This window comes from Eptatretus burgeri, chromosome 12, assembly GCF_056783735.1.
Source record: "Eptatretus burgeri isolate ZD-2024b chromosome 12, Ebu_testis_v1, whole genome shotgun sequence".
Taxonomy (NCBI): Eukaryota; Metazoa; Chordata; class Myxini; order Myxiniformes; family Myxinidae; genus Eptatretus; species Eptatretus burgeri.
Window position 1 is genome coordinate 17860622 of NC_140972.1, and position 10538 is coordinate 17871159.

The following is a 10538-nucleotide window of genomic DNA, read 5'->3' on the forward strand; positions in this document are numbered from 1 at the left end:
AAAAGGATGACAAAGGCAGAGAGAGTATGCACTAAGGGTAAAACATACTGTATTGTTGTTTGTATTTAGGATTTATTATAACATTGTGAAATGTCCGATAATGTGAGCTTTTCATAAGATGATAAATTATATTGTTTTGATGGACTTATGACCTCTGCCACCGAAGGGGAAGGAGGTTATGTTTTCACCCCTCTCTGTGTGTCTGTTTCTATAGAAGATATCTCAAAAAAGTTGTGGATTGATGGGTATGAAATTTTGTGGACAGGTTCGGTGTTTGACAAGGACGAACTGATTAGATTTTGGAGAAGATCCGAATCCCGTGTGGATACGATAATTCTTTGATTTTTTAAAAAAGTGATTCTTCACCATTGAGAGATAGGGCCATAAACGACATAGTATTGTATAGCATGATATTTCAAACATGTAAGGGGCCTGATATGTTCTCGTGGATCAGTCATTACGTGGCGGAGGAATGCGTTCTACCGAGTGCCCTTCTCGTTTCATTTTGTGACATATATTTGATATTTCGAGAGCAATTTGCAAACTTAATGTGTTATTCGACAAACTATGTTTCAGTTTTGAGTATTGTGTGAAATGTTTTGGGAAAGTAGCACAATGTTTCAGGAAATGTATGTAAGCAATTTGGAAAACTAATAATGATATAAATATACATTCTCTTTTTAAGACTCAACGACATTAGAAATGTTTGATAAAACCACCATGGTGTCTTAATTGTTTCAGACGCCAAGGAACTCCGCCTTGGATTGAACTCCCTGAGCAAGCTCTCACCCACGGTGTTTCACCACCTGAAAACAAATCACAGGTGTCATTATGTGGAGTGAGATTTGGTTGGTTTTTAACCACCAGCTTCTCTCGAACAGTAAGTACCAAGTACGTGTTCATTTCTTACACAATGCGAGTGTTCAACAGGAAATTTGTGGACAAATGTAAAAATATAAAAACAAGTGTGGTTGTTCAGTCGAAATTGTTGTAAATAGTTTTACATAGAAAACTTGAGATAAAATTGAGAGAGGAAAATAATGTTTAATTAATTATATTCGTCAATTAGTCAGATCACGCCATGCACTTCCACATCATCCCCCCCCCATATTTCATGTCAGTGACATTGCATTTATTGTCTCCAGAGTTTAACCAGTGTTGTTCATATTTATATAATTTACAAGCAGTATTTATTTATACTTCACCAAATCGGTGAACTTTTGCGTTCTTGAGGACGAGATTACTGTATTCACGTTTTAAAATATTGTTGTGGAAATGACTTCTGTGGGTTAAGAATGTAAAGGAATAAAATAGTTATTTCCCTTTGTTCATATTTTAGTGTAAGAATGAGGGAAAATGAACTGTAATTGGAATATACGTTGATAATTGTACAGCAATCATGTCATCTCCCCTCCCAATGTTTGTATGTCAAACCACTTCTCCTTCAACCCCATGTTAATGTTTATCCTTTGCAAATCTGTCCTTTATAAAGAAAGCAGCTTTGCAGGACAGCCAAGGCACAAGTCGAAGTGCACTCTCGCCGAAACCTCAAACGTTCGGGATGTGCCGAGGAGCTTACAGGTGGGAACTTGGCTTGAGTGATGCCTGAACGTCTAATGAGCATAGAGCAGGCATGGCTGAGCAATGTCATGGGGTGGGGTGTCGATCAACATGTAAAAAGGAGTTCTGGACAGTAGGTTAAGTCCTGTGCTTGGCTGTGAAGTCATGTCTGCAGTGTAACTTGAATGTGGAGGTAGAGCCAACACCTCCAACCATCACCCCATCAGTTCCTCTCCAGCCCAGAGCTGCTGCCCCAGCATCATTCCGAGCTCTTCGTTTTGACCTCCAGTGCCATGGAATTTGCGTGTCTCTCACGCTCCGGGCCCACCCCGTCAAACTTGTGGGCCAGAATGGGCTGTAGTGAGGTATTCCTGTCTTGTCGATCTCTCGGCTTTCTCTGATGCTGTGCTTGTATCCTTAACATAGATACGTAAGATCTGCCATCCGTACAAAACTCCAGGGCGTATTGTCCATTTATTGTACAAAATTAATGTTTTTGTTATTGCAACAGTGCTTTGCCTGTTCTTTCCCTTCCTCATTTTAAATACACATCGTCGAAGAACTGGGCCTCTGAGTGATCCGGACTGTCATGATCGTTGAGTGAAAATTGCCTCGTTGGCTTTTTAGATCCTTTTGGAGGATGTGCAGTTATTTATATTTTTTCATTTATTTTTTCATTTATTTATATTTTCATTTATGGATGCTTTCTGACGGTTCTGTGTTTTGTTTTGTTTTTCCAGGTGTATCAGCTTTGATGTTCATTGGCACACAAAATTACCCTGCTTCCCCATTGTCGCGGGTGGCTCAGCTGCATTTTTCTCATTTATTTTTTTTCATTAATTTTTTCATTTATTTATATTTTCATTTATGGATGTTGTTCGACGATTCTGTGATTTTTTTTCTTCTGGTGTACCAGTTTCGATGTCCATCGGCATGCAAAATTTCAGCTTTCTACGTTACCTGGAAGGTACTGATCTTTAACATCAATCATTGAGTCAGTGAGTCAGTCAGTGGTTAGAAAGAGCTTTATATTTTAGATATAGCATTAGAGGGTGTAGCATGTGTATCGAGTTGAAGAAGAGGCCGTCAATATGGCTATTCACCCATCAATAAAGCCTCCATCTCCTAAGCCTGGTGTTGGTTCAGTGGTTAGGTGGTGGCTTGGGATCCTAGGGTCCCGAGTTCAAGCCCCGTCGGCCGCTGAATGAATACAACAGGGGGTTGACTCAGCCTGTCATCCTTCCGAGGTCGGCGAAATGAGTAACAGTTCCAGTGTGTGTACTGGTCGAGGGGCACTGCATCAGCGACACAGTCGCACTTCAAGAAATGATAGCTACCCCAGCAGCTAAGCTGCCATACGACCACCACCACCACCACCTCCATCTCCTAAATTACGACTCACCGTCATCTTATTACAGTGTATCGGGGTGGTTGGTGTATAAAACTGCTTCAGGAGAACTAAACTTCTGGATTTTTAAAAACAATGTTTTAAATAATCAGTTATTAAAACTTGTAGTGCAGGAGGGCCTTGTCATTTGAGGGTTTTCACTTCGTTCTCTCACGACAAATTTATTGAGGCATGGTTTTTGGATTGCATTCAATGCGCTCGAATAATTTTGTGTTGGCAAACTATCTTCCTCATTTATTCACCGAATTAACATGGGCCATCAACACAATAACCCCCTCAAACCTTCCAACAAAAACATCACCATTATCTCCATCAACATTGCCATCACATTATTGGGTCAAGTATATCATCATTTTTATTAAAAGTAAGTTTCATGATCTTAATAACTCATTTTTTTAAAATTTTATTTCATGTTCTTCATACAGGAAAATAACACTTTATTTTGTGTTCTTAACCAGCAGATGACCTGGTTCGACTGGGCTGTTTTAAGGGAATTAATTTCAAATAATGTGTGGAATATTTGGGGAGTTTGACAGGAATGTCCTTTGACAGCATAATGGCAGGGACCCGTGGAAATTCTGCATCATGTAAAATCCTATTTAACCCCTCCCCCCAAACCTCGCTGCGCATCACTTCCCCTTTCCTCATCAAATCTGTAACCCCAGTCCCCCTTTCTTCTTCAACTCCCAACACCATTGGCTTGATTGTTACGGTGGTGGGCTTTGGATCCCGCTTCGCTGTTGAATTAATACCAGGTGGGGTTAACTCAGCCTGTCATCCTTCCGAGGTTGGCAAAATGAGTGCCAGCATGCTGTTATCCTGTGTCGGAGTGGCGACCCTTCCAGGTTGTGCCCAGTAGCCAAGGAGACTGCTTAAGCAACACCAGTGCTCTGTACAGAGTATAGTCCCAATCTCCTCCTCCTCCTCCTCCTCTCCCAACACCATAGTGCACACACCTTCTCCCAACTCAAAGTCCACATACCACCTCTCCCAATTCCAATTCCGCATCGCACCCCCCACCCCCACCCCAGCCCTCCCCCTTCCCAACTTGAAGTCCGCATAATAGTCACTGACTTTTAAGACTCTTAAGGTTTTCGGTGAAGTAAATCGACAAAAATAAGTTATTACTTGAACAAAATTTACTGAATAATTTGTGGTTATATTATTTTTATTTTACTTCTGGTAGGTGTGCAAACAAGCAACTGAGATTATACATCACCCATGAAATTTTGTGCTTCCGCTCACACAGGGCATTGTCAGGGCAATGTCAGAGCATTCTGTGCACCTCACATGTGCATGAAAAGACAAAGGAAGCATTAATAATGAGTCCCAGGTTCCATTTGTAACACCAGTGCATGCCCGTACGTGCGTGGCCGTATGTACAAAAAGAAAAAAAAAGAATTGTGATGTCAATCGTCTCGTCATAGCACAGTGTGCTGTCATTGGTTTGGTAAATAAATGGCCATAACTTGGGAACCACTTGTCCGATTAATATCAAACCTTGAAAAGGCACATCGACAGGGCCCCAGCAATATACCTGGCAAGTTTCAATTAGATCGGACCAATGGTTGTCGAGAAACAGCGGTCGCAGACAAACAGACACGCAGACAAACACACAGAGATTGCTGGAATTATAGATAGACTAGTGCGTGGCCATACGTGAAAAAATTCAAACCAGAAACAACAACCACACAGGTCGTTCCTTCGCTCTCGCTTGCCCGTACGTGCGTGCCCGTACGTGCAAACTCCCCCACCCCCCAAAGAAACTTTCAAACCGCGAGCCAGAAACAACCATAGGCCATTCCTTCGCTCTCTTAAACGACAACTGGATTGGGGCATTGTGTTTATCTATAAATGCGCATAAGAAATCTAGAAATTATTAGAATACAGTTAGTCATCACTATCCAGAAGTCCGTACGTTGTAACCCGTAATGGGGAACGCAGCTGAGGTTCTCTTCCCCATCGGCCACGCCTACGCAGCAACGTGTCCTGTCATTTGTTGGTAAATAAATGGCCGCAGCAACGTGTCTTGTCATTGGTTGGTAAATAAATGGCCATAACTTGGGAAGCACTTGTCCGATTAATATCAGTAGGGTAAGAATACTGATTCTGGCTCACTTTTCCCCATGTAAATGAATGGGGGATTTTCAGCGATTCATAATTTTTTTCCCTAAAAATAAATCCCCTTTTTATCCCAAGGTATATTTATTTGTCTCCCCTTTTAACCTGGAGGTTGAACCTCATTGAATTGAACACCTGGGGGTTGAACAGCTCACTCATTGAACCTATAAAGATTTGTTCATTCTCAAATTCCTTCAATAGTTTAATTTTCTTTGCACAATAATCCCCATCTAAAATATTGACAAACAAAACATTTGAATCTTTATATTTTTGAAGATACCCCTTTTGTGCCATTACGAAATGATAAACTTCTCTTAATGCTCTCGTCTGGCCCCCTCCTGAGCCACATATCATTTTGAGATTATAGTAAGTTGTTTTTTCATTGTTCAATTGATAACCATCAAATTTTTCAGTGCATTCAAGGATATTCATCTTTTTCTTTACATCCTCTAACTTACTACTTTTTAAATTAATTCCCTTATTTGTTTTATTTACCTTTGTTTTAGTTATTTTTTCAATAAGACTTATTTGATATTTTTCACATTCATTATGTTTTCCATTTATATACCAAGACTGAGATTTTCTCCACTCTTTAGTTTGATTAATACTTGGTTTAACCATTTATATATTGTGAAAAAGCAGCGGTAGCCCTATAAAAACCCTAACCCATCTTCCCATCGTTAAAACATAATCTATTTTATACACTCTATCATACAATATCCATATGGAACACAATCTATTCCATTATCTAAAATAAATCTCTTATCATCAAAGGCTCCTAATGCCTTTTTATTTACTTCTTCACTATATATGTTATGTTTATAACTTCTTATTGTATTCATTTTCCTATATTCTTCTTTCTTATTCATCAAACAATTATAATAATTTCTAAAAGTTATTGATTTCTTTATTACATATTTCTTTATTCCCTTTAACCTCTTATCAATCTGTTCACCATACTTATAAGCATATGCCTTTGCTCTCAATCCAATAAACTCACTCATTACTTTTCCACCCAACTCATCCTTAAACTTACCAATAACCTTTTCATTCTTTTTGGAAAATAACTCACTCTTCTTGCTGAAATTACTTGTATCATATACTCCAATATTTTTCTTCATATCTTCATAAACATCATCAGTTTTTATATCTAGGATAAAACTATCAGTGTCCATATACAACAATGAAACATTTTCACCATACTCTTTCTTTAAGTCATTATACAAATAATCATACATCAATATCTTTGATAAATCAAGAACTGCTGTTCCAATATAAATTGGTTTATCCATTACAATACTTTCCTTTTTCATATGAATTGCAGAAAAGTTCTCTGAAAAACCTCTTCTCTCTCAAAACTTGGTTTATTTATCAATCTCGAAGCTTCTTTCCAAGATGTTGCGAATCTAATGTTTTGCCTGTTTCTAACATTTTTCCATAGTCTTTCCAAATACAGCATTATTCATTAATTTATAAAAGTCCCCTTCAAATTTTACTTTTGTATTTGCTCTCATATCTGTATTGAATTGAATATACTTTTCACCCAAGGACTTTGTTTAAATTTTAAAACTCTATGAATTTTAGCTACTCTCAATCCTTCTCTCAAAAACTGTTTTAAGCTTCTCTGATGCAAAACATATCCCTCTTTATCATAGAATGTTGTTAATAACTTTTCTGTTGATTTACCTTTAATATTAAAACTTTTTATGATAATCACTTAACCATTCTTTCTTTGGAGTTTCTTTCTCACATGCAAAAGGAAGATCTTTATGCTTATTATGAAGATCACTCGGGTACCTCAAATCAACTTCAAAATAATAACCTTCTTCTTAGTCATTCAATTCCTCTTGAGAAGAAATAACAATATTCATCAAAGCCTTTTCATAATCCTTTTCTTCCACCCACTCTAATTTACCATAAGGCAGAGATTGAGACATTGCCCATCCATACAAATTATTAGCATCAAAATACATCAAATAATTACTATCTTTTTCACTATCATAATTTGGAAGATATTTATTATTTGCTTTAGCATATCTTTTTGAACATACTTGTGATATTCCACCTCTCTTGGACTTCTCAATCATCAAAAGCATATCCACATCACTGATTAAATCTATATCTTGTTTTGTCATTTTCAACATTGCACTCCAAGCTAAACCAGGAGCTGTGAAATAGTGGGCAGGATCTAATCCATAACAATTTTTATGATGACAGAGTGTTCTAAAAGCCTCAAACACATCAGCTAACAATAAAACATCTGTTTTTAGATATAAATCATGATATTCTCCAAGGTTCTTTATCTTAAATATTTTCCATATTTCTTGTGCGTGTTTATATTCCTTATCACTTATCTCTTCTTCATAAAGGTTATTATAGAAACTTTCTTTTGAAGGAAGTTGTGTTTCTTTAAATCTCATAAATGAATCCATATAATCATAAGGATAAATTCCTTACTTGTAAGAATTTTCTCTTTACTTTGAATTTCATTCCTTGTTTGAATTTCCTCTCTCGTAAAAATTCCTTCTTTAATCAGAATTTCATCTTTAATCTGAATTTCCTCTTTAGTTCGAATTTTCTTTATAATTAGAATTTCTTCATTAATTAGAGTTTCCTCTTTACTTTGAATTCTCTCTTTAATCTGAATTTCCTCTTTAGTGAGAATTTCCTCTTTTGGAAAGAATGAATTAAGATTTGGAAAAGAGTCCGTGGAGCTTAGATTTGATGCGAGGTAGGCTAGTGGTGTTCCCATAAACTTGTAAGAATCTAAAAACCTAATACGAGTTAAAGGTTTTGTGAATATCATTTTGAAAATGAAATATACTTTTGACTTGTGTTTGTTATAGCAGAAATATTCCCTGGTGTTTTTGAAAGTTCATTTATAAATAGATGTGTATCATAGTTGGCGCTGTTGTGAAGAAGAAAGACTGGAATAAAAGAAGGTAATTTATAATTAAGATTACAACAGGAATGGCGGGACCTCTATATTTACCAGTAAGATGACAATGGTCTCTAACTTTAGACTCCTTAATTTCCCCTCACAAATATGACAGATATTGTTCATTCTAAATTCTAATTTTTCTTCTTTGGTTAATTTCATCGGTTCATTTGTTTCTTTCATTAATTTAGTGAGTCTTATACAATCCTTTTCTAATCGTTTTACAAACTCTTGTGAAGCATTTTTCCACGATAATGTTCAAGTTTGTTATACTTTTCCAACAGATGATTTGATATAATAACAGAAACCACAAGGAATATGTTTTTGATATTTATTTGTATATGGTTCTTTTGGATTAGGAGAAGCAGTATTTATCTTTTTAAGGATACATTCAAAATCAGCGTATATCACAAATGGGTGCATGATAGATTTATTATAATCTTCAAAAGAAATCTTTTCACCAGGTTTAGGCATTGTAATTACAGCTGATTTATGATTACTACAATATTTTGAATGTTGTTCTAATCTCGTTCTTTTGTATGAAATGAATTAAGACATCGCTTACAAGGATATATTTTGTTTGCTGTTCTGAATACCTGAGAAGAGATTAATCTTGATAAATTATTGATGTATGTGTAATGTGAATTCTTTCCAACACTAAAATATAAAGGTCAATGTGTGTTTCTTCATTTTTATAGTTGTTTGAAATTTTTAATATTTGAACTTTGTTTGTATCCGTTAATCCATATACATTAATAGAAAGATTATTCTTTTCTCAAAATTAGGAATATCTGTTAATGGCATTGGGAATTTAAAATCTTTAATGTCCAAGGTATTCTCATATTTCATATATTGTTTTACTCTTTCTGAATTACATTTTGGTGGATGTAAGTGAGCAAGAACAGACCAGAGAAAACATTTATTATCATTGTTCTTAATATTAACAACTGCCTTCTTTAGTTTTATTTCTTTTGGTAATTCAATATAAGAAGAAGCTTTAAGAGGGTTTGATTTTAGAATGTGTATATCTAAAAAGATGATTTTTTAATATTGAATCCACTTCCTACCACTGTATTATCAACATCCTCCTCTTGTCTTGATAGTTCTTCATAAACCCCACTATTCAAAAAATCTTGAAATGATGTTATAAAATGAAGATCTGTTCTCATATAAGGAGTTTGTTCTTCATCTTGTCTTTTCATATTCATTTTCACTCCCATATAAAACTTTAAAGTTTTCATTTCTTTTAATGTCTTTTTAATAAATTTTTCAACATCGGGTTTCACTATTTCAATTGATTCAGCTATTGATGATGGACCGGGTTCTCCAAATTGAAAAATCCTTATTTTTATATGCCCTTTAAATGCCTCATCAGTGTTTTTAATATAATAGTCTCCCTTTACTTTAAACTCATTTTTCTTGTGTTTTTGTGATTGAAGATGTTGATTATAACTACTCTTCAAAACATCCTTTGAACAGATATCACAATGTTTTCTTTCCAACTCAAGAGGAGATATTTGATGAAATAGATTAAATGTGTGTTTGTTGGTTCGGAGGTGTTTTCTATAATGTTTATATTCGTGATTACAAACATCGCAGTACGTTGTATTCACCATATTTATAGAATAAAACTTTGCTTAAACTAAAATTTTCTTGATGAAAATTTCGTTTAATTTATAGGTGAATCTGTGCTTAAAAACATTTTATCCTCCAACTTTTTCACTTAATAAATACAATGTTTCAAGACACAAAAGACAAGTTTCAATCAATCTCTTCATCTGTTAAAGATACTGAGAAATATGTCAAGGATGTAAAATTGAACAAAGATAAATATAACAACTATTGGATAAAAACTATTATGGTAAATAATATGAGTTCTTCAATTTCCTTCAGTGGAAAGGCTTTTAGTATACCTGGTAGAACATCAATTAAAGTATCTCTAACAAAAGTTTCTCCTCTCCTTCTAGTAATATATTCAAAACTAGAAAAAGCAATGAAACAAGAAAAAGTATCAAAGAACAAAAACCTTATGGATGAAGCTTTAGAAAGAAAAGATAAGACCATCTGTAATATGCAAGGAGAAATTTGTATTTTTTTCAACAACCCTAAAGATGTAAATCTTGATGAAATAAAGGATGTTAATATATCAGGTGAAATGACATTTCGTTCAATAGTAGTTAACGATAATTTTAAAATTACCTTTAATATAAAAAATGTTGTCGTTGAATCTGATAATGAAAAAAGTATATCGATATCGATGGTAATATACAACTGAAAGTATAGATGAATTTCAGTTTAAGTAAAGTTTTACTTTATAAATATGCTAGACTTTCCTGATTCTCCATATGACAAATTTGAGAATTGTCCTGCGTGTGAAAGACGGGGATTAAACACAGAGTCAAAAGCCTATAAACAATGTATATTCTGTGATTATCTTCTAATTAATGATAATAAAAAAATATAAAAAGGAAAATAATTCTTTTAGATTTACACCAAAAATGAATTACTTTA